Raw genomic sequence first — 21,102 nt, 5'->3', positions numbered from 1 at the left:
TTAGCTTGTAATCATATTTTATGGGTTATTCTTCCTCTAAATATTCTATTTCTTCTATTATTATGATTAGCTAGACCCATTAGCTAGGGTTGTGGCTCAACCCTGGTGTGGGTATTTGATGGGTCTTTTGTTTTAAGGCTTAGATGTTTATGGGTGGTTGATATTTGGACTGATTTGTGTTTTCCATGTTGAATTAGTGGTTGCAAACACTAATTTATGCCTACTTGACTTTTGCTCTTCTTGAGAAAGAGAGCTTGAGTCTAGGAAAATCAGTTCAACAAGGAATTGGGGCGTATTCAAGAGATTGATAGCCCTAATTAAAGGGTTAAATCTAGATATAGTAATACCCGACTTGAGCCTATATTGCTTGCATAGTTTTGACACCTAATTGGTCTTGAGAAAGTCAATTAGGGCAAAGTCACTCAAGCTACCGAGAGGCATAGAGTGAGTAGTGTCGTGCATTGGCTATATCGCGATCCCAAACATAACAACTTTGCCTTAGGATTTAGAACCCGTCAAGTATTCACCTAGGAGAAAGTCACTTCCATAGTGCCTCTTTAACCATTTAGAAAACCTTCCAAGCTTTCATACTTAGCTTAATTTCGCATATCATTAGCATAAAATTAGAAGTAACAAACGAACAAATATGATTGGAAGGTGTAATCAAGAGCACTGCACACTGTTAGATTAGATAGAAATCGATCTCCAAACATTGTTGTAACTCCCTGTGGATTCGATCCCGACCTTCTCGGGTAGAAGTTTCATCGATCGCTCTTGCCACTTTGTAGTGGTGTAGGGTTGGATCCGATCAGACCACGACCTGTGTTGGGATTTATTATTGCTTCGACCACCTCATTACCTAATTGTGGTGTGAGTTTGGGTGAGATCGATTTTTGGCGCCGTTGCCGGGGATGGTAGCAATTCTAATCAAAGCAATTGGAACAATAAAAGAAATGAAGGCAATTAGGGTAATCAAGGCAATTGGGTGGCAACAATCAAAGCAATTGGGGAGGAAATAACCAAGGAGGGTGGAACAACAACAACAACCGGGGGTCTGGTTTTCAAAGGCCCCCAATATTCCAACAACCAAGCAATGCACCTCCCTATCCTTCTCAAGGCCCGAGCTCTTCTTCCAATGAGATGGGTAGAATTGGAAACATGTTTAAATGGATGATGCAGAAGAATGCCGACTCCGATGCTCAAATAGCCTCGCCCAACACTTCTATCCAAAATTTGGAAGTTCAATTAGGCCAAATCTCACAAGTGTTGAACACTCGTCCTAAGGGGGCACTACCTAGTGATACGGTGGTGAACCCGAAGGGTGGGAATAATACGTGACATGCTATGGACGTGACTACTAGAAGTGGAAAAGGTGGAGATGCAACAACCTCAAATCAAAGAAGTATTGTGGATGGAGATGTTGTGGTTCAAGAGGATGAAATCCCAAGCAATCTGGTTCAAGCTAATGAAGAAGTGAGAATTGATATAGATGAAAGTGTGGAGGAGACGCAAGAAGAGGTGAACCCGTCTAGGGAACACGTGATTGACATGCCGAAACCGGTAGTGCCAAAGGCTAAGGTACCAACGCCAAGGCCTCCTCCTCCATACCCGCAAAGGCTTGCAAAGAAAAACAATGAAAACCAATTCAAAGAGTTTATTGATATGATGAAGAGTTTGTCAATTAATGTACCGTTGGTTGAGGCATTGGAACAAATGCCGGGATGTGCAAAATTCATGAAGGATTTGGTAACCAAGAAAAGATCAATGAATTGTGAGACCATCAAGATGACTCATCAAGTGAATGATATTGTGCACTCAATGGCTCCGAAGTTGGAAGATCCGGGCGCTTTCACAATCCCTTGCATTATTGGGAGCGCCGATTTTGCCAAAGCATTATGTGATCTCGGGGCAAGTATCAACTTGATGCCCTATTCGGTGTTCAAGACTTTGGGAATTAGGCAACCAAGACCCACATCCATGAGGTTTCAAATGGAGGATCGGACAATGAAGAGGCCTTTGGGTATTATTGATGATGTATTGGTTAGAGTTGACAAGTTCATCCTCCCAGCGGACTTTGTTATCCTTAATTATGAAGTGGACTATGAGGTGCCTATCATTTTGGGTAGACCTTTCCTTGCTACGGGGAAGGTTATTGTTGATGTGGAGGCCGGTGAGCTTACTTTCCAGGTGGGTGACGAAAAAGTGGTCTTCCATGTGTGCAAATCAATGAAACAACCGAATAGTAATGAAGTTTGTTTGTTTGTAGATTTGGTAACCGATGTGATAGTTGATGATACTAGTGCAATAATGAATGTTGAGGACAAATTGGAAGCCGTTTTGCTCAACCTAGATGATGATGAGGAGAATGATGGCTATGTGGAGTGTGTAACTGCATTGCAAGGCATGGGGTCGTACACTTATGAGCCCCGAAAGCTATCTTTGTATCTTGAAAATCGGAATACTCCTCCAACAAAGCCCTCAATCGAGGAGCCTCCTACCTTGGAGTTAAAGCCATTGCCTCCGCCTCTCAGTTATGAATTCCTTGGCCCTTCTTATACTCTACCAGTTATCCTTTCTTCTTGCTTAACTAACATGCAGGTAGAATCCACATTGGAGGTGCTACGAAGGAGGAAAAGAGCAATCGGTTAGACTTTGGCGGATATCTGGGGCATAAGCCTCGCCTTTTGTATACACAAGATTATTTTGGAGGAGGGTGCCAAACCCTCCGTTGAACATCAAAGAAGATTAAATGAAGCAATGCAAGAGGTGGTGAAGAAGGAGATAATCAAGTGGTTAGATGCCGGGGTTGTCTACCCTATTTCTGATAGCTCGTGGACCTCTCCGGTGCAATGTGTCCCAAAGAAGGGGGCATGACTGTGGTAACAAATGACAAGAATGAATTGATCCCAACAAGAACCGTTACCGGGTGGAGAGTGTGCATGGACTATAGGAAACTCAACAAGGTCACTCGGAAAGATCATTTCCCACTTCCATTTCTTGACCAAATGCTTGATAGGTTGGCCGGACGTGCTTTTTATTGCTTCCTTGATGGATAATCTGGCTACAATCAAATTCTTATTTCTCCCGAGGATCAAGAGAAGACCACTTTCACATGTCCTTATGGTACTTTCTCGTTTACAAGGATGCCTTTTGGGTTGTGTAATGCACCGACAACTTTTCAACGGTGTATGATGGTTATTTTTAACGACATGGTGGAGGACATTCTTGAGGTCTTTATGGATGATTTTTCTGTGGTTGGGAATTCGTTTGAAGATTGTTTGAAAAATTTGGTTAGGGTATTGGCTAGATGTGAGGAGACATTGGTGTTGAATTGGGAGAAGTGTCACTTCATGGTCGAGGAAGGCATTGTCCTCGGCCATAAAATTTCAAAACATGGTATTGAGGTTGACCAAGCCAAAATTGAGGTGATCTCCAAACTCCCTCTTCCTACATCCGTGAAGGAAGTGAGGAGCTTCTTGGGTCATGCAGTTTTCTATCGCCGATTCATGAAGGACTTTTCCAAGGTGGTGAACCCATTGTGCAAACTTTTGGAGAAGGACGCCAAGTTCCATTTCAATGAAGATTGTATAAAGGCATTCGAGTTGCTTAAGTTCAAGTTGACTACTACTCCTATTATCACCGCACTGGATTGGAGCTTGGCTTTTGAGATCATGTGTGATACTAGTGATGTTGCGGTTGGAGCAGTGTTGGGGCAAAGAATCAACAAAATCTTCCATCCGGTCTACTATGCTAGCAAGACCATGAATGATGCCCAAGTCAACTACACAGTGACCAAAAAGAAGCTACTTGCTATTGTTTTTTTCCATGGAGAAGTGTCGGCCGTATTTGATGGGTACTAAGGTGATTGTTCACACCGACCATATGGCGCTTCGGTATTTGATGAGTAAGAAAGTTTCTAAGGCAAGGTTGATGTGGTGGATGCTGCTTTTGCAAGAGTTTGATCTAGAGATTCAAGACCGCAAGGGTAGTGAGAATCAAGTGGCGGACCACTTGTCCCGTTTGGAGGAGGAGGGGAGGCCACATGACGGCCTTGAGATCAATGATTCATTTCCCGACGAGCAACTCCTATCCGTTTCAATGACTGGGATGCCATGGTTCACCTATTTAGCCAATTATCTTGTGAGCGGTATTGTACCGAATGAGTTCTCTTCAAACCAAAGGAAGAAGCTCAAACGGGATTGCTTGGACTATTATTGGGATGAGCCGTATCTTTTCCGGATATGTACCGATGGTGTGATCCGGCGATATGTTCCGGAAGAAGAACAAATGGGAATTCTTGAGGCTTGCCACTCTTCACCGTATGATGGTCACCATGGTGGAGCTAGAACAGCTACAAAGTTTTTGACTTGTGGATTCTATAGGCCTACCCTCTACAAGGACGCTAGTAAGCTTGTCAAGCGTTATGATGAATGCCAAAGGGCCGGTGGGATTTCTAAGAAGAATGAGATGCCCCTTACCACCATTTTAGAGATTGATATCTTTGATGTTTGGGGTATTGATTTCATGGGACCGTTCGTGAGCTCTTGTGGGAACACTTACATTTTGGTTGCTGTGGACTATGTGTCAAAATGGGCTGAAGCCGTGGCTTTACCCAACAACGAAGCTCGAAGTGTACCGGCATTCTTGACAAAGAACATCTTCACAAGGTTTGGTACTCCGAGGGCCATTATTAGTGATGGGGTTCGCATTTTTGCAACCAGACTTCCGATACCTTACTCACCAAGTATGGTGTCACTCATAAAGTCTCCACCCCCTACCATCCTCAAGCAAGTAGACAGGTTCAAGTCTCCAATCGGGAGATCAAGAGTATTCTGTCAAAGACTGTGAATGCCAACCGAACAGATTGGTCAAGAAAACTTGATGATGCTCTTTGGGCTTATAGGACGGCTTACAAGACGTCGATTGGAATGTCTCCATATCGATTGGTGTTTTGGAAGGCGTGTCATTTTCCGGTGGAACTTGAGCATAAGGCCATGTGGGCTTTGAAAAAGTTGAACCTTGAGTGGGATGTCGCTGCAAACCTAAGAGTGGAATTCCGGTATCATGCCTACACAAGTTCGTCCCTTTATAAGGAGAAGATGAAGTACCTCCATGACAAGTATATCCACAACAAGGAGTTCAAGGAAGGTGATCTGGTGCTATTGTTCAATTCCCGGTTAAGGATGTTTCCGGGCAAGTTGAAATCAAAATGGAGTGGACCCTTTGAAGTAGTGAATGTAAGCCCCTTTGGAGCGCTAGATTTGAAAAATGAGAATGATGAGGTTTTTAGAGTCAATGGGCACCGGGTTAAACATTATCTTGGCAAGGTTGATGATGGCCACATTGTGGCGGTTCTTCATTTCAAGTGATTGGTAATTTGCATCGTGCCGCAACGTTAAATCAAGCGCTTCTTGGGAGGCAAGCCATGTGTCTTTTTCTTTCTTTAGTTTTTCTTCTTTAGATTAGATAGACTTTGTTTTGTTCTAACCAGTTTTAAAGTGTATCCAGGAATGGGTGTGCATTGCAGGGACTGTGCATGAAAAAATTGGCTAAGTGTTAAAATCCATAGTCTCTGAAGCTGTCCTGTCAAAAATGCTTAAGGAATTGCGTCCGCACACATTTTTGTGCGGTTCGCACTAATGCTGCGGCCGCACACATTTTTGTGCGGTCCGCAGCGAGGCTTCTCCACAGGCAGGTAAGGAGTGTGGACCGCATCAAAATTATGCAGCCACACTCGGTCAAAAACCTGGGCCCACGGGTAAAAGTATAAATAAGGCTTCTTGCATCTTTTTAGACTTTTCGATCCTCTGAGCCCTAAAGCTAAGATTGCACATTCTCAAATTGTTCCCTCATCTCATCACCTGCAACTTCATTACTGGTATGTTAATTCCATCTATAGTTTCTTCTTCTTTTGTTTGGTTTTGTTCTTAAATTTAGGGTTACTTCCATGGCTAAAAATGTCAATGTTAGTTGCTTTTGCTTAGATTCATGTGGGTAGTTTCTTAAAGGTTAATTGGGGTCTAGGTAAGTAGCTAATGATGTTTGATTGCTAAAACCATGATGATTGAGAACAAAATTGCATAAACCCTAGGACAGTGCCCGTGACATTTGAATTATGCGGCCGCACACATTTTTGTGCGGTCTGCAGTAGAGGCTATACAGCCGCACACACTTTTGGGCGGTCCCTCAGAGTTAGGTAAATTGTGTGCTTGACTTGTGCGGCCATATTCAAAATTGTGCTGTCCGCAAGGGACTTGTGCGGCCACACTCATTTTTTGTGCGGTCCACAGTGATATAACTTCTGAGACCCAAGTAGTCTGAACCTAGGGCTATACGGCCGCACTCATTTTTGTGCAGTTCGCAATGGGCAGTCTGCGGCCGCACTCACTTTTGTGCGGTCCACACTGCCCCTTCTGAGAATGTTTTGATGCAGCTTTCAATCATACTTCTGTATACATTATGAGCTTCAATTGTAACTGATTTCTAATTCATATATGTTGCAGATAATGGTTCGCTCACGTGGTAGAGCTGATACATTGCAAGGGAGGGCAGAACCCTCCCGAGGCCGGGGTCGAGGCAAAAGCAATCTCCCTCTAGCAATCCAAAAGGTTATCAGCAAGAAAGCAACAGCCAATAGAGCCCCTGATACCTCAGAGACCAGTGAGTACGTTCCATCTAGGGAAGCTTCTAAGGGTAATTCCGTGCAAGCACAACCAGAAGCCCAATCATAATAAAGACAACAATTCCCTAGGAGATTCCACTTAGTGGATGAGTCCTCATCAGCTGCCAATTCTTCGGAAGGTTCGTAAGAGGGAAACCAAGACTCTGAGCCCTCTTCCTCACATGCTCCCCCTGCTCCAATAAACCTAGATGATGATGATGCTCCAGATGATGGGAGAGGGGGCAATACTGCAGTGGCATGTTTAGAGAGGTCGAGGAGGCAGGAGATATGGGAGGACATATTTGTCAGTGCCACTGCCTTCGCAAAGTTTTGGGAATGGTGGCCACAGAGGTCGTTCACTCTTGAGCGACAATGTTTGATGAAAGATTTGAACAAGCACAACCCCAATGTCCTTAGGCAATTCAAGGAGCGGAAAGGTTGGAAATGGTTCGCCAACAACGTCCTTGATGCGAATGAGTACTTGGTCAAGGAATTCTACGCAAATGTTGCTCACATCAATTAGGGAACTAAGGTGACAAAAGTGCGAAATCTGAAAATCCGCTTTGTCTCCTGTGCAGTGAACAAATTTGTGGGGTTTGAAGAAGTGGAGGCAGTGCAATATATGGAGAAGCTAGCCATGGATGATGCAGCTCTTCCGTGGTTGGCTGAGATACTGGAAATCCTGGGGTCAACAACTCCGTGGCTCATAGCAAGGGTTCCAATTATCCGGGTCACCCTGAACTTTGAAGCAAAAGGGTGGCAAACGTTCGTGTGTAGCCGCATTGACCCATGCCTCATTGAAAACATGATCCCATTTCCCCGTGCAGTTTTGGTGGCCTCGATTATGGCTAGGAATCCGATAAATGTTGGTGCCATCATGTCCATCAACATCACTCTAGCTATCCAAAAGGGTGAAAGATCCTATCCATACCCAAACTTCCTCACTGAATACTTCAAGGGTCAAGAGGTGGAGTCGAAGCATTATGATACAGATGTGAAGGCCAAGAAGCCTTTCTCCTAAAGGGTGAAAGATCCTATCCATACCCAAACTTACTCACTGAATACTTCAAGGATCAAGGGGTGGAGTCGAAGCATTATCATACAGATATGAAGGCCAAGAAGCCTTTCTCCTAGTACCACCTTCAGGGAGCTGACAACCCTAAATTCAAGGGTAAAGCTACTACCTCTGCTGGCCAGTCTGAGGAGCCAGCAGTAGTAGTTACTGATTCAGTTGTTGAACCTTCCACAGCAGCCGGTACTTCCATTGGGACAGCAGCCATGCCACCTTCATCCTCCGGAACACCTGCTTATGCTCGATTAACAGTGCCACTACCAGTGCTAGCTTCCTCTACTTATCCTCAAACTGCACTGCGAGTCTCCCAGACATCGGCGAGTCTTAACAACTAGATGCAGACAGCTACTACAAAGCAGACTAATATATCCAGTGTTGTTGCAGCACGGTCATCAGCCCCAGCAGCCCCAGTAGAGCCACAGGTGCCTCCATCAGTGGAGGAAGAATTGAAGAAGATTATGGATGACCAGAAGATTATCATGGCTAAAGTGGTGGCACAAGGGAAAGCCATTGACGATATGGGCGAATAGGTAAATAAGATGCGGAAGTCTCAGGCATCAAAGAAGTCGGTGCACAAGCTGAGAAAGGAGACTAAGAAGATTACATCTGATGGTGACTTACCATTGGACTGGCTCATGGAGACAGCACCCCCAGTAGCACATGCACCACTAGCAGCACAGACAGCACCAGAGGCAGCAACAGGCCAGTGTGAGGAGCCGGTTGCCGCTTCCCACACTGCTGAGGAGATGATCCAGATGCTCAGCAACCCAGTTGTCCCCCAACCTGGAGATGATGAGATACAACTTGAGGCCGAGGTTTCTGATGATCCTCTGCAGACTGAGACTACATAGGGAGTTCTCTTAACTCTCTACCCTTTCCATGTTCTTATTTTTGTTAAGCATTGGGGACAATGCTTATTTTTATTTGGGTTGTGATCTATTTTTATTATTTTACATTTGGGCTGTAATAACTCCGATACTATTTTTTTCTTTCATCTTTATTTTCCTTTGGTATGTATATATCCTCTCCATTTGATGATATTCATTTCCCTTATGTATATATTCTTTTCTCCTTATGTATATATTCATTCGACTTCGGTTTTTATATTCATTTATCTCGCTTTTCGTAGTTTATTTCATAGCTTCTTTAGTTTGCTTTTCCTTAGTAGTATAACTTCTTATTTACTTTAGTAGCTTCTTTTTAATTTGTTAGCTTCTTTTTACGTTTTAGGTGAACATTAAGCCTTTGGTTTTCTTAATGTCGCGATTCTTTCTAAAGGTGAATTATGTGTGAACCGGGTGGCTCTTCCCAATGATGGATGGCGTGACAACCTTCTTAAGGAACTGAGTCTGTTTTCTTTTATGTTTTGGTATATGTAGTAGTAATGAATCAAAGGGTCTCAAGCATGCTTCAATTGGTACCAACACATTTACCTATGATCGTATGGTAAAAACAAGTTGTTGGCAGAAAATAGCTCTAGTTGTGACTCTTTTGACTCTTGTGTTGACTTATGCAGCCATCGAGTGGGCCCTCGACTCTGTTCTCTTTAGCAATCCAGAAGCGTGAGAGGTGATATGTTTAGTTGCAAGTCCAAGTACCTGTGCTAATGGTCTAGAACTTGCCCCGAATGTTTGTCTAGGCGAAATTCTAAGTGTAGCTTGGCTTGAGAAATGATCGTAGGCTCTCTTTGATCAAATTTGATATTTGAAATCTTCCAAGACCTACCAATGTGATATTTCTAGTCAACCCCTTTGAGCCAAAACTCTTTTTCTTTCAATAACCACGTTACAAGCCTTCATCCATTTTGTAATGACCCTCTCTTGGCACCCGATCTTTCCTTAGCATTCTTTAGAAACAATTGGAAAAAACATAAGTTTGGGGGAGATAAGAGGAGTTTGAAAGTGATGAATGGTACAAAGAAGAGAAAGAAATGAAGAAAAGGGAAGGCAAAGAAAAGAAAGAAAGAACAAAAAGAAAAATGCCAAAAAGAAAGTGAATAAAGTGAAGAGTTGAAGGGAATCCAAAAGAAAATAAGGAGGAAATGCTGAAGTAAATAGAAAAGGAGAAAAATGAATGTCATGCTCAAGAAAGAGTGACGTTACGTCTCTCTAGTTCCCCCGAGGAAGAAGAAAATGACTCAAACAGTCGAGAAAGTATGAGCCGAAAAGAGAAAATGAAGTGCTTAAGGAAAGATGAAACCATTCTATTCCAACAAGTCCTACATTGATCCAAAAGCCTTCATTACATCCCGCAAAAGCCCTACATGATTTCAGGTTGAGTGAGCTTACATTAGTGGTGATTTACATGAGGGGCAAGCTTATGGTACTTAAAGCCGAACTTGTGACGTTCTTTTGAGAGAGATGAGCGAACTTTTCAACAGTCCTTGATTCGAGTGTTACATTCTAAAGTACTAATGGAGAGTAAAGGAGGAGGAGTTCGGGATCCACAATGACCTACACGAAAGAGCGAGCTTCCTTGATGAATACAGTCAACTCTTGATGCTCTAGTGTCACACTAGAACTATTGAACTCAAAAAGCCAACTCATTGTGTTGTTGATATTCATATGTGTTGTGGGTAATTGTTGGTCCCAATTGATGTGTAATTAATTCACCTTAGGCTAGCTGAAATATCCTTTTTTCTAGTGAAGGTGGGAATTGCCTTATTTTCTTGAGGACAAGCAAAAGCTTAAGTTTGGGGAAGTTGATAAGTAGGGATTTTGACCGCTTATTTGCTCTCTTTTACTTGCGTTTTAGCTCAAAAATGCTTAAAGATATTCACGAAAACTAAAGAAATATGCTCACTTGTAGAAATATTGGGAAACGAGCCAAAGCAGTCAAAATCAACTCAAAAATGAGTCAAAAGTGAACAACAACCAAAACGGGGCAAAAAAGGCTAGCAGTGCGGACCGCACAATTCTAGTGCGGCCGCAGAATGAAGAATCAGAGAGTAGTGTTTTGGCCAGCTCAGGGAGTGTGGACCGTAGTAAAATTGTGTGGCCGCAGGAGATCAAGTGCGGCCGCATCCATTATTATGTGGTCCGCAGGATTGAAGATTCAAAGAGCTGGAAAGTAAAGGAGTGCGGCCCGCGTCACTTTTGTGCGGCCGCATAATCCTAAGTGCGACCGCAACCACTTTTTTTGCGGACCGCAGAAGCCTGAAGTTCCCTGACCAAATTCCCAAGATTGCGGACCGCACGATAATTGTGCAGCCGTAGAAGCCCATTGTGCGGACCGCACCAGAATTATGCAGCCGCACAACCTTTGCAGGGGCATTTTTATCAGATATTTTTAGCTTAGTATAAATAGAACTTTTTGTCATTTTTAGCTTATGTTTAGTTTGCAGAGGTGCACCTGAGCCGTTTTTTCTATACTTCTTTGAGTAATTTTGTACTAGATTGACTTCTAAACATTAGATTTTCTTTGTTTAATCAATTATTATGCATTCTCTCTTAATTTCTTTTTGTATTTCTTTATTTTCATGAGTAGCTAAATCTTTATCTAGGGTTGTGGCTCAACCCTAGTGTGGGTATTTAATTTTAGAGCTTGTTTGTGATTGGGTTAGTGATATTTGGCCTTGTTTATGCTTAAATTCTAGAATTAATGGTTGCTAGTCTTCACTTGAGAAAGAGAGACTTGGTTTAGGAAAGCTTGGCTAACAAGGAATTGGGGTAAACTCAAGAAATTGATAGTCCCAATTAAAGGGTCAAATCTAAAGATAGTAAGACCCGAATTGAGCATATATCACTTGATTTGTGCAATACCCATTTGGGCTTGAGAAAGCCAAATTGGACAAAATCACTCAAACTACCGAGAGGTATAGAGTGAGCAATTGCGTGTGATTGCTCTATTACGAACCCGATTAATCAAACTTGCCCTATAGTTTACAACCCGTTAGGTAGCCACCTCGGTGAAAGTCACGACCCTAGACCCTTTATCATTTGAAAATAACCAAAACCAAAAATATTATCTTCTAGTTTATTATTTGCAATCATTATCTGAACGTAGAAATAGAAACAACCAATCAATATGTGGAAATACAAATTGAGGCACATCATAGACTTACTCTAGTTATATACCTAATCCCATATCTAACTCCCTGAGGATTCGACCCCAACCTGTGTTGGGATTTATCATTGCTACGACCGCCTCACTACCTAATTGTGGTGTGAGTTTGAGCGAGATCAAAAGATGAAGCAATAGACACATTTAGGCAATACAAAAATGAAGTTGAAACACAACTTAACAAGAAAATCAAAATGATAAAAAGTGATAGGGGTGGTGAATATGAATCTCCTTTTGAAGAAATATGTTTAGAATATGGAATTATTCATCAAACAACAGCCTTTTACACGCCCCAATCCAATGGGATTGCAAAAAGAAAGAATCGTTCATTAAAGGAGAAGATGAACGCACTGTTGATGAGTTTTGGTTTGACACAGAACTTGTGGGGGGAAGCCGTTCTTACGGCAAACCAGATACTAAATCGAGTACCCTATAGCAAAACACAATCCATTCCATATGAAAAATGGAAAGGAAGGAAGACCAACTTGAATTCTTTTAAAGTGTGGGGGTGTTTGGCAAAAGTGCAAGTTCCTAAACCCAAAAGGGTAAAAATAGGACCGAAAACCGTTGATTGTGTTTTCATAGGATATGCGAACAATAGTAAAGCATATCGATTTGTGGTTCATAAATCAGAAAATCCTAACATTCATAATAATACGGTTATAGAATCAAATAATGACGAGTTCTTTGAAAATATATATATCCGTATAAAAAGGAATGTGAGTCGATTGGTGAAAGATCTAAATGATCTCGGGAAGAAACAAAAGAAAGTACATTTAATCAGGAGGATCCAAGACATAGTAAACGTCAGAACGTCTACTTCATTTGGACCAGATTTTGTGATTTTCTTATTGGAAAATGAGCCTCAAACATTTAAAGAGGCTATGTCTTCTTCGGAATCATTATTTTGGAAAGAGGCAGTCAATAGTGAAATAGAATCCATATTGAACAACCATACATGGGAATTGGTTGATCTTCCTCCTGGAAATAAACCACCGGGTTCTAAATGGATTTTTAAGAGGAAAATCAAATATGACGGCACTATTGATAAATATAAGGCAAGACTTGTGGTCAAAGAGTATAGACAACAAGAAGGTCTTGACTATTTTGATACATACTCTCCAGTTACAAGAATTACGTCCATACGAATGTTAGTAGCATTAATTGCAGTTTATGATCTTGAAATTCATCAAATGGACGTAAAGACAGGCTTCTTAAATGGAGATTTGGAGGAAGAAATCTACATGGAACAACCTGAAGGGTTTGTGGTTCCAGGTAAAGAAAAGAAGGTATGTAGACTTGTTAAGTCCCTTTACGGACTAAAACAAACACCGAAACAATGGCATGCAAAATTTGACCAAACAATGTTGTCAAATGGTTTTAAGATAAATGAATGTGATAAATGTGTGTACATTAAAAATGTTCCAAATCACATAGTCATTGTTTGCTTATATGTGGATGATATGCTGATAATGAGTTATGACATTGCCAATACAAATGCGACTAAGCGTATGCTAACTAGCAAGTTTGATATGAAGGACTTGGGAGTTGCTGATTTCATTCTGGGGATTAAGATCCATAAGACTCCTCAAGGTTTGGCATTCTCACAATCTTATTATATAAAGACAGTACTTGGAAAGTTCAAGCACTTAAATTTTAAAGTTGCAAAGACTCCAATTGACGTGAATCTTGTACTAGCAAAGAACAAAGGCAAAATAATATCACAATTGGATTATGCTCGTGTGCTGGGATGCTTAATGTATATCATGAATTGTCCACGTCCAGATATAGCTTGTGCTATAAGTAAATTGAGTCGATACACGAGCAATCTAGGTCAATCTCATTGGATGGCAATGAAACGAGTTTTGGGATATTTAGAACACACCAGGACTTTGCTTTGCACTAAAGTAAATATCCTGCGGTGATTGAGGGATACTGTGATGCAAATTGGATCATTGGTTCAATTGGTTCTAAGTCCACAAGTGGATATGTATTTACTATTGGCGGAGGAGCGGTATCTTGGAAGTCGTCCAAAAAAACTTGTATTGCCCGCTCTACAATGGAGGTTGAGATCATAGCCTTAGATAAAGCCGGCGAAGAAGCTGAATGGCTCCGAAATTTTTTTGGAAGACATTCTATTTTGGCCCAAACCGTTGGCACCAATATGCATACATTGCGATAGTCAAGCGGCAATTGGAAGGGCTGGGAGCGTTATGTATAACGGTAAATCTCGTCATATACGAAGTAGACATAAAACCATTATGCAATTACTCTCTAGAGGAATTATCACGATTGACTACGTAAAGTCAAGTGATAATGTGTCAGATCTACTTACAAAATTCCTAACTAGAGAGGTAGTTGAGAAATCATCGAGGTGATTGGGACTATGGTCGATGACAAGTCATTGTGGCGCTAACTCTACCTAGAAGACTGGAGATCCCAAGATCTAGGTTCAAGGAGATCAAACAAAGTCACTAATGATGGTTCAACATTGTCAACTAAAATTTTGGTCCATTCTCGTGATGAGACAATGTTCAGTACCAAGGTTAAAGCATTAAGGCTTTTTAATGATTTCTAAATTTGATACGAGGTATATCAGATAATGTATTTATGGGATGGCACGTTTAGGAATCACCTATGTAAGTGTGAAGTGTTAGTCGCTTCAAGGAGAATTTTTGTAAGGCCAGTTCTCTACGCACTTATGAAACCAGGCGGTGTTCATGGCTGAAACGAACGCAACAATGAGAACCAAAGACGGTTAAGGGTTGATTGTCTGACTTATGGTTGTCTAGGTATACACCAAAGTTCGACGGTTCAAAGATATGAAATCTACCGATTGACCGAGTACATCCGACATAAGTTCACTACGAAAAGTTCAAAGGGAAACCTACTTATCCAGGTGCGATTAATCTTTGCTTGCGAATCACACAGTTTTTCATGCATATTTCCGTCATATAGCCATTCCCCATTCATGTGTGGGATTGTTGGGTTTTTTAAGCTTAATTTAGCTTAAAAGAGGGTGAGTGGGAAATGGAGGGAAAATGAAATATTTGAGTTTTCCTCCTTGACAAAGGGATATTGTTCCATATTGGAAGAGGAAAAGGTTTTTGATGGGTAGCTCTTAAAGAGTAAAGAAGAAGGCAAACCTCGCGCCGTCGTCATCGTCGCTCGCTCGGCTCGGGCTCGGCTTCGAATTCGGTCAAATGATTGATTGATTAATTTTTTGGACCAAATTTATTTGTTAATAATAAATATTAGCGTAATATTAATAAATATCAGTTTTTTTTGTAAACAGAAAATTAATATTAAATCCAACGGAAAGTTAAGTGTCCGCTTTCCGTTTTTGTAACGGAAAATTAAGTTTCCTCTGCGTTATGAATTCCCGATTTATTGTTGCGTAAATGGCCGTTTACGTTATGGCCATTTTACGTAAAAATCCCTTCTGAAGAGTTGCACCTCTTCAATTTGAGCTCAACATATTGGCTATAAATAAGTAGTACATTCTCTCAGATTTTCCATACGAATTTCTGAATTCTCCTCCTTTCTTCTGCATTAACTACAAAGAAAGCAATAGTAAGTGTGATTTGCTACCGATCATTGTGTTCGCTGAAATGCTGGGTTTGAAGTACCGGTACACCAATGTGTAATTCGTTCTATCCTGGGAGGAATTAATCCACAACCTTGGATACTAGGAGGGGATTAAGTTCCTTAAGGAAACACTGTGAAATCAATGGGCTTGAATTAAATTTTATTTTTCTACGTTTTCTGTTTATACGTTATTTTCTCTAGAATTATTTTACAATACAATTTACTAACAAATTCGAAATTGTCATAGGGCACTGCAATGCCTTTGTCTAAGAAGAAAAGAAAGGAATTTATCTCCATTGAAAATGTAGGGCGATTATCGGAATGGCAATTGGCTACGTTTCAAGAGGCATCTCTTGAGGAGATTGATGTTCTAGACGTCAATACCACACAAGAGGGGGAGGGGGGGTGATTTGTGTGGTACCTAATTTTCGCACTAGAAGAACCTAGTTCTTCTAGATGTACTTACTAAGACTGTTTGCGGAATTAAGAGTGCATAAAATAAAGAACACAGAGATTTTTACGTGGAAAACACCTGGCTAAAAAGGTGAAAAAACCACGACCTACTACTCAGTAGGATTTTCCCAAACTTCCACTAAAATCACTGAGCCAAAACAGCATTTACAAAAACTCTTTGTAAACGTAAGGATTAACTCTAATCCCGTTGTGGCAATCAGCCTCTAACTGCTGCGACAACTTCAAGTTAAATCTAACTTGAATACTCAATATACCTATTACAATTGCTTCTAGATAAAGCTGAAAGGTACAATATGAAACACCTACTACAATTGAATTAGAAATAAAGAAAGACACATAAAACTCTTTATGGAGCTGGTTCTTCAATCTGGTTCATGTAGCTTCAGGTTTGCACACTTGAATGACACACGAATTGCTTGCAAAAAGCCTTGCTATTTTGCTCCCAATTCACGTTAACTTCTACGTTTTTGTGCAAAAAATTTAATGTGAGAACATCCTGCAATTTATAGAGTTAGTAGATGAAGAAATAACTAGAGTTCTGATGCAACTCTTCCTTGGTGGAAGAGTTCTAGTTGATTTCAACTTCTAACTCCTTCCCTATCTTGGATAGTGTTCTCTTTGATTAAGGACTCCTTCTCCTTATCAATTATGCAACCTTTTCGATCAGGAGATATTAAATACACCAAGTTAAGCTTATCTCATTCACGTGCAACCCACATGCTCAAATCTGCCCGTTTTTGTGCACCTGAGGGATGGACCACTGGATGGACCTGGTTCATGTCTGAGTTCCTTTGTCAGTCTTCAAAACTAACCTTTACTTGGGCCAACAAATTCCCCCTTTTTTATGATGACAAACTCAGTGCTTTTTATACACTTAGGCCCTGCTAGAACTCAGCTCAACATCAACACAATGTTAGAAACATTTTTCCTTTTTATCACTTATCATCAAGGACCAGGTACATTAGGTTATAAACATCACTGTTCAAAGTCTAAACATTACTTGTTTAAAGCACAACATTTTTCCCCTTTTGGCATCATCGAAAAGTTGCATAAAAAATGTGAGATAACCAGATTTTAAGGCTTACTCATGGCCACTGGGGCTACTTCAAATGCAATCATGGATTAATCATCATAGATCAAGCTAAGAATTTTAACCATCAAAGAAATATAAACAAACAGTTAGAGAAAAAGACAGTGAATTTCATTGATGATTGATAAGATTCTACCACAAAGCATAAGAAGAAATAAAAATACTGAAAACATGAGCAAAAGAAACAAAGTCCCGAATTGGGTCACTGGTTGATCTACACTAGGTTAGGATTTAAGGCTTGGAAGAGGTAGGGGCTGGGTTATTTGCTTGGAGAAGTTTCACCATGTCTTGAAAAATTCCATCATTCTTCTCCTTTTCCTTTGCAAGTTCAGTTCTGAGAACATCTCTCTCAGATTCTACCTCAACCAATCGTGTCTTTAGCCTTGCTATCTCAACATCCTTTGCCTCACTCTCCTGTAATAGAGCTCTGACCTTGCTATTGATAGGTGTCCTTTTAGATGAACCAGGTTCATTAGGAATGACATTGACTTCATAATCGCAAGCAAGCAGAGTATTAACCCCAAAATGATCCTTGCTTGTACAGAATGAAACCATAGGGAATGGTATGAGTTTTGGTGCCATTGATAACTCAATCAGTAGGTCCGCGAGGGTTTCCTGTTCAGATGGAACAGGTTCATCAATATTTTTCCCAAGTTGAAAAAACCCCTCAGCAGCTTCGCCTGACCCACTTCCCCCTGTTTTGCTCACACTCTCTTCTATTTTAGTAAATTCCTCTCCCTAAATAACCATTGCACCAGTTTCTTTTGTTAGACCAACAGGAGTGGGTGAAGAATCAACCACTCTTATACCCTTTCCCCTCACAGTACTCCTAGCACCCTTGCTCTCTTTTTCTTTTCCCTTTTTATTTTTACCACCAACTTCTCCAGATTCTGTAGTCTCAACACCTGCTATAGATCCTACCAGTACAAATCTATTCTCCAAATTTGCAGCAACTTCAGAAATTGTCTTAGAAGTAACTTTAGAATCAGAACATACCTGTTCAGTTTCGGAATACCTACTTTCTTCCCCCTTAGTAGCAGACTTAAATGAATCTTCGGATTTCTGGGATTCTTCTTCCCTACCTGCTTTCAATTGCTTGTTTATTTTCTTGATCTGCTCTCCTTCAGCGACAATCTTATGAGCCATCATCTTTACTCTACTTTTCTTAGAGATTGGTGTTGTAGAAAGTGTGGAAGTGGTTTCCTGTGGTGGTGATGAAGGATTTTCAGAGGTGTTCGACATATCTGGGCTAGGGTATGGAAGAGAAGAGAATTAGATTGTGTTTGGAAGATGAAAGAAGAATGATAGTTTTTAACTGCTTGAGAGAGATGAAGTAAGGAATACACTAAAGTTGATCAATATACAAAGGAATAGTTGATGGGGTAACTACATCTTTTCAGACTCTTAGAAGTTTAATTAAACTGAAATTCAGTTTTGAAGAGACATTGGAGTGTATCCCTAGAATCTAGGTAATTCTATTCGGTTGGAACTCTTTTAAACGGGACTGGTTCACTTGTAACGGATAAGTCCAAAAGAAGTTTGTTATTTGGTAGGACTCTGCTCATGATCCAAATATAGTTATTTCAAATTATGCAGAGTGTAGAAAACATACCGTGTTATCTTGATGAACCAGGTTCTTCACTGATAATTCTCTTGTGTGAGTCTAAATTTACCAAAATAGAGAAAATATCATTAGTGATTAATGAGTCATTTTAACATATGGCGCAAGAGTATACTATGGAAAGTATGAGACTGAGCAAGATTTAATCTAATTATATAATTTACTGACTTTAACCAAAATTTGATTTTCAATTTTTTTCATTTTTTTCTCATTTAACCTTGAAGTGGTCCTTTTAGGTGATCTTAATCATCCCTAATTCCAACCTGTTCCTCTCAAAGTGATCTCTACCTAAGGCTTTTGTGAAGATGTCAGCAATTTGCTTGTCAGTAGCACAAAACTCCATAGTGATCAAGCCTTTCTCTTAGTTGTCCCCCAAAAAATGGTGTCTAACATCTATGTGCTTAGTTCTCTTATGATGAACCGGATTCTTAGTCATACTAATAGCACTAGTGTTATCACAGAAATAGGAATGCAACCAACTTCAATACCAAAATCCATCAACTGCTACTTGATCCACAACAATTGAGCACAATCATGAAGCAGCAGCAACATACTTAGCTTCAGCAGCAGATAAGGCCACTAAATTTTTCTTTTTAGTAGCGCATGACACAAGACATGAACCAAGAAAGTGTGCCATACCTGAGGTGCTCTTCCTATCCAATAGGAAACCTGCATAATCAGCGTCAACATATCTCACTAGGTTAAAATTACTACCTTTTGGATACCAAAGGCAAAGGTCAGTGGTGCCTTTCAAGTATCTCAATATTCTCTTGACAGCAGTCAAGTGGGACTTCTTTGGATTTGCCTAATATCGAGCACAAAGACCTATACTGAAAACAATGTCAGGCCTGCTAGCAGTAAGATACAAAAGAGAACCAATCATTCCCCTATACAACTTCTGATCAACAGATGAACCAGGTTCATCTATATCCAATTTCGTGGATGTTGCAATAGGAGTGTCAATTTCTTTTGATGTTTCTTCCTGGTTTTTTTACTATGGAATAGGTTCATGGACAGGTTCCCTCGAGGTTTGAGGATCAGTTCCTCTCTAGTCTGTTCCCCCTGTCATGTTGCCCTGGGTGGAAGGACCTGTTCCATCACCTGTTCCTTCCTGTGATGCATCTTCAGGCTGGACTATGGTTTCACCATTTAAATTTCTTATCAGCCCAATCTCTTCATTATCTTGTTCCTGCCTCTCAGAAAGAATGTTAGTCATTTTAAAAAATAACATATACAATTTTTTTTCTACACACATAGTTCTTTTACATTATATCTTATAAGCTTTACTATGTGAAGAATATCCCAAGAATACTCCCTCATCACTTCTGGGATCATACTTACCTAGGGAGTCTTTGCCATTATTGTGCACAAAGCACTTGCATATAAATGCCCTAAGATGGGATATATTTAGCTTTCTCCCTTTAAGTGACTCATAGAGAATCTTCTTAACAAGAGGTCTAGTCATGAAACTATTTATGATGTAGCATGTAAAAATTCAGCAAACTTAGCATTTTTAAATTCAGTTCCATGATCAGAACTAATTGATGCAAGTTGATTACCTAGTTGTTTCTGAGTTTTTCTAACAAAAGAAGTAAACATGCCAAATGCTTCATCTTTAGATGTTAAAAACAATGTCCAAGTAAACCTAGAGTAATCATCAACAAGCACCATCACATATCTTTTACCACCATTGCTTAATGTTCTCATTGGACCACAGAGATCCATATGGACCAGTTCCATCGTCTGGTGGTGCTTACCATTTTCTTGCATTTAAAAGAGGATCTTACCTGCTTCCCCCTTGCACAAGCCTCACAAACTTTGTCTTCCTTGAACTTGATGTTAGGCAGCCCTATCACCAGATCCTTGGAGACTAATTTGTTGAGTTGACTCAGACTTGCATGTCCAAGTCTCTTGTGCCAAAGGAGGGGATCATTGTCCAACACACTTAAGCAAGTGAGTTCATTTTCTGAAAGTGTGGACAAATCTACAATGTATGTATTGTTTACTCTTTTTCCCTGCAAAATAATCTTGTCAATGGTAAGATTAATCACAAAATATTTGGTAGTGGTGAATGCTACCAAGTTACCTTTATCACATAATTGTGATACACTGATTAGACTGTACTTTAGGCCATCTATCAAGTAGACATTCTCAATAGAGTGAGAATCAGTCTTACCTACCTTTCCAACCCCAATGATCTCACCTTTCTTATCTCACCTTTCTTCCCATTTATAAAGGAGACATTACCTCCTTTGAGGTCCTCAAGTGAAAGGAACTGGTTCTTGCTTCCTCTCATATGCTTTGAACAGTCACTATCCATGTACCATATTTGGCCGCTCCCCTTCACTTGGACCCGCAAAAGGAAATCAGGGGTTAGTCTTAGGAACCCAAACTAGTTTGGGTCCCTTTCTATAGGCAAAAGTGTAAATCAGATTCTTTTTAGCCCAACCTGGCAGCCTATTTTTCCATTGAACAAATTCTTTATTCTTTTGACTAGCTTTTTCTTTTGCAATACATTCACTTTTATAGTGACC

Source organism: Nicotiana attenuata, chromosome 1 (assembly GCF_001879085.1).
Source record: "Nicotiana attenuata strain UT chromosome 1, NIATTr2, whole genome shotgun sequence".
NCBI classification, from domain to species: domain Eukaryota; kingdom Viridiplantae; phylum Streptophyta; class Magnoliopsida; order Solanales; family Solanaceae; genus Nicotiana; species Nicotiana attenuata.
The sequence above is the reverse complement of the archived record's forward strand: the minus strand, read 5'-3'. Positions refer to the sequence as shown.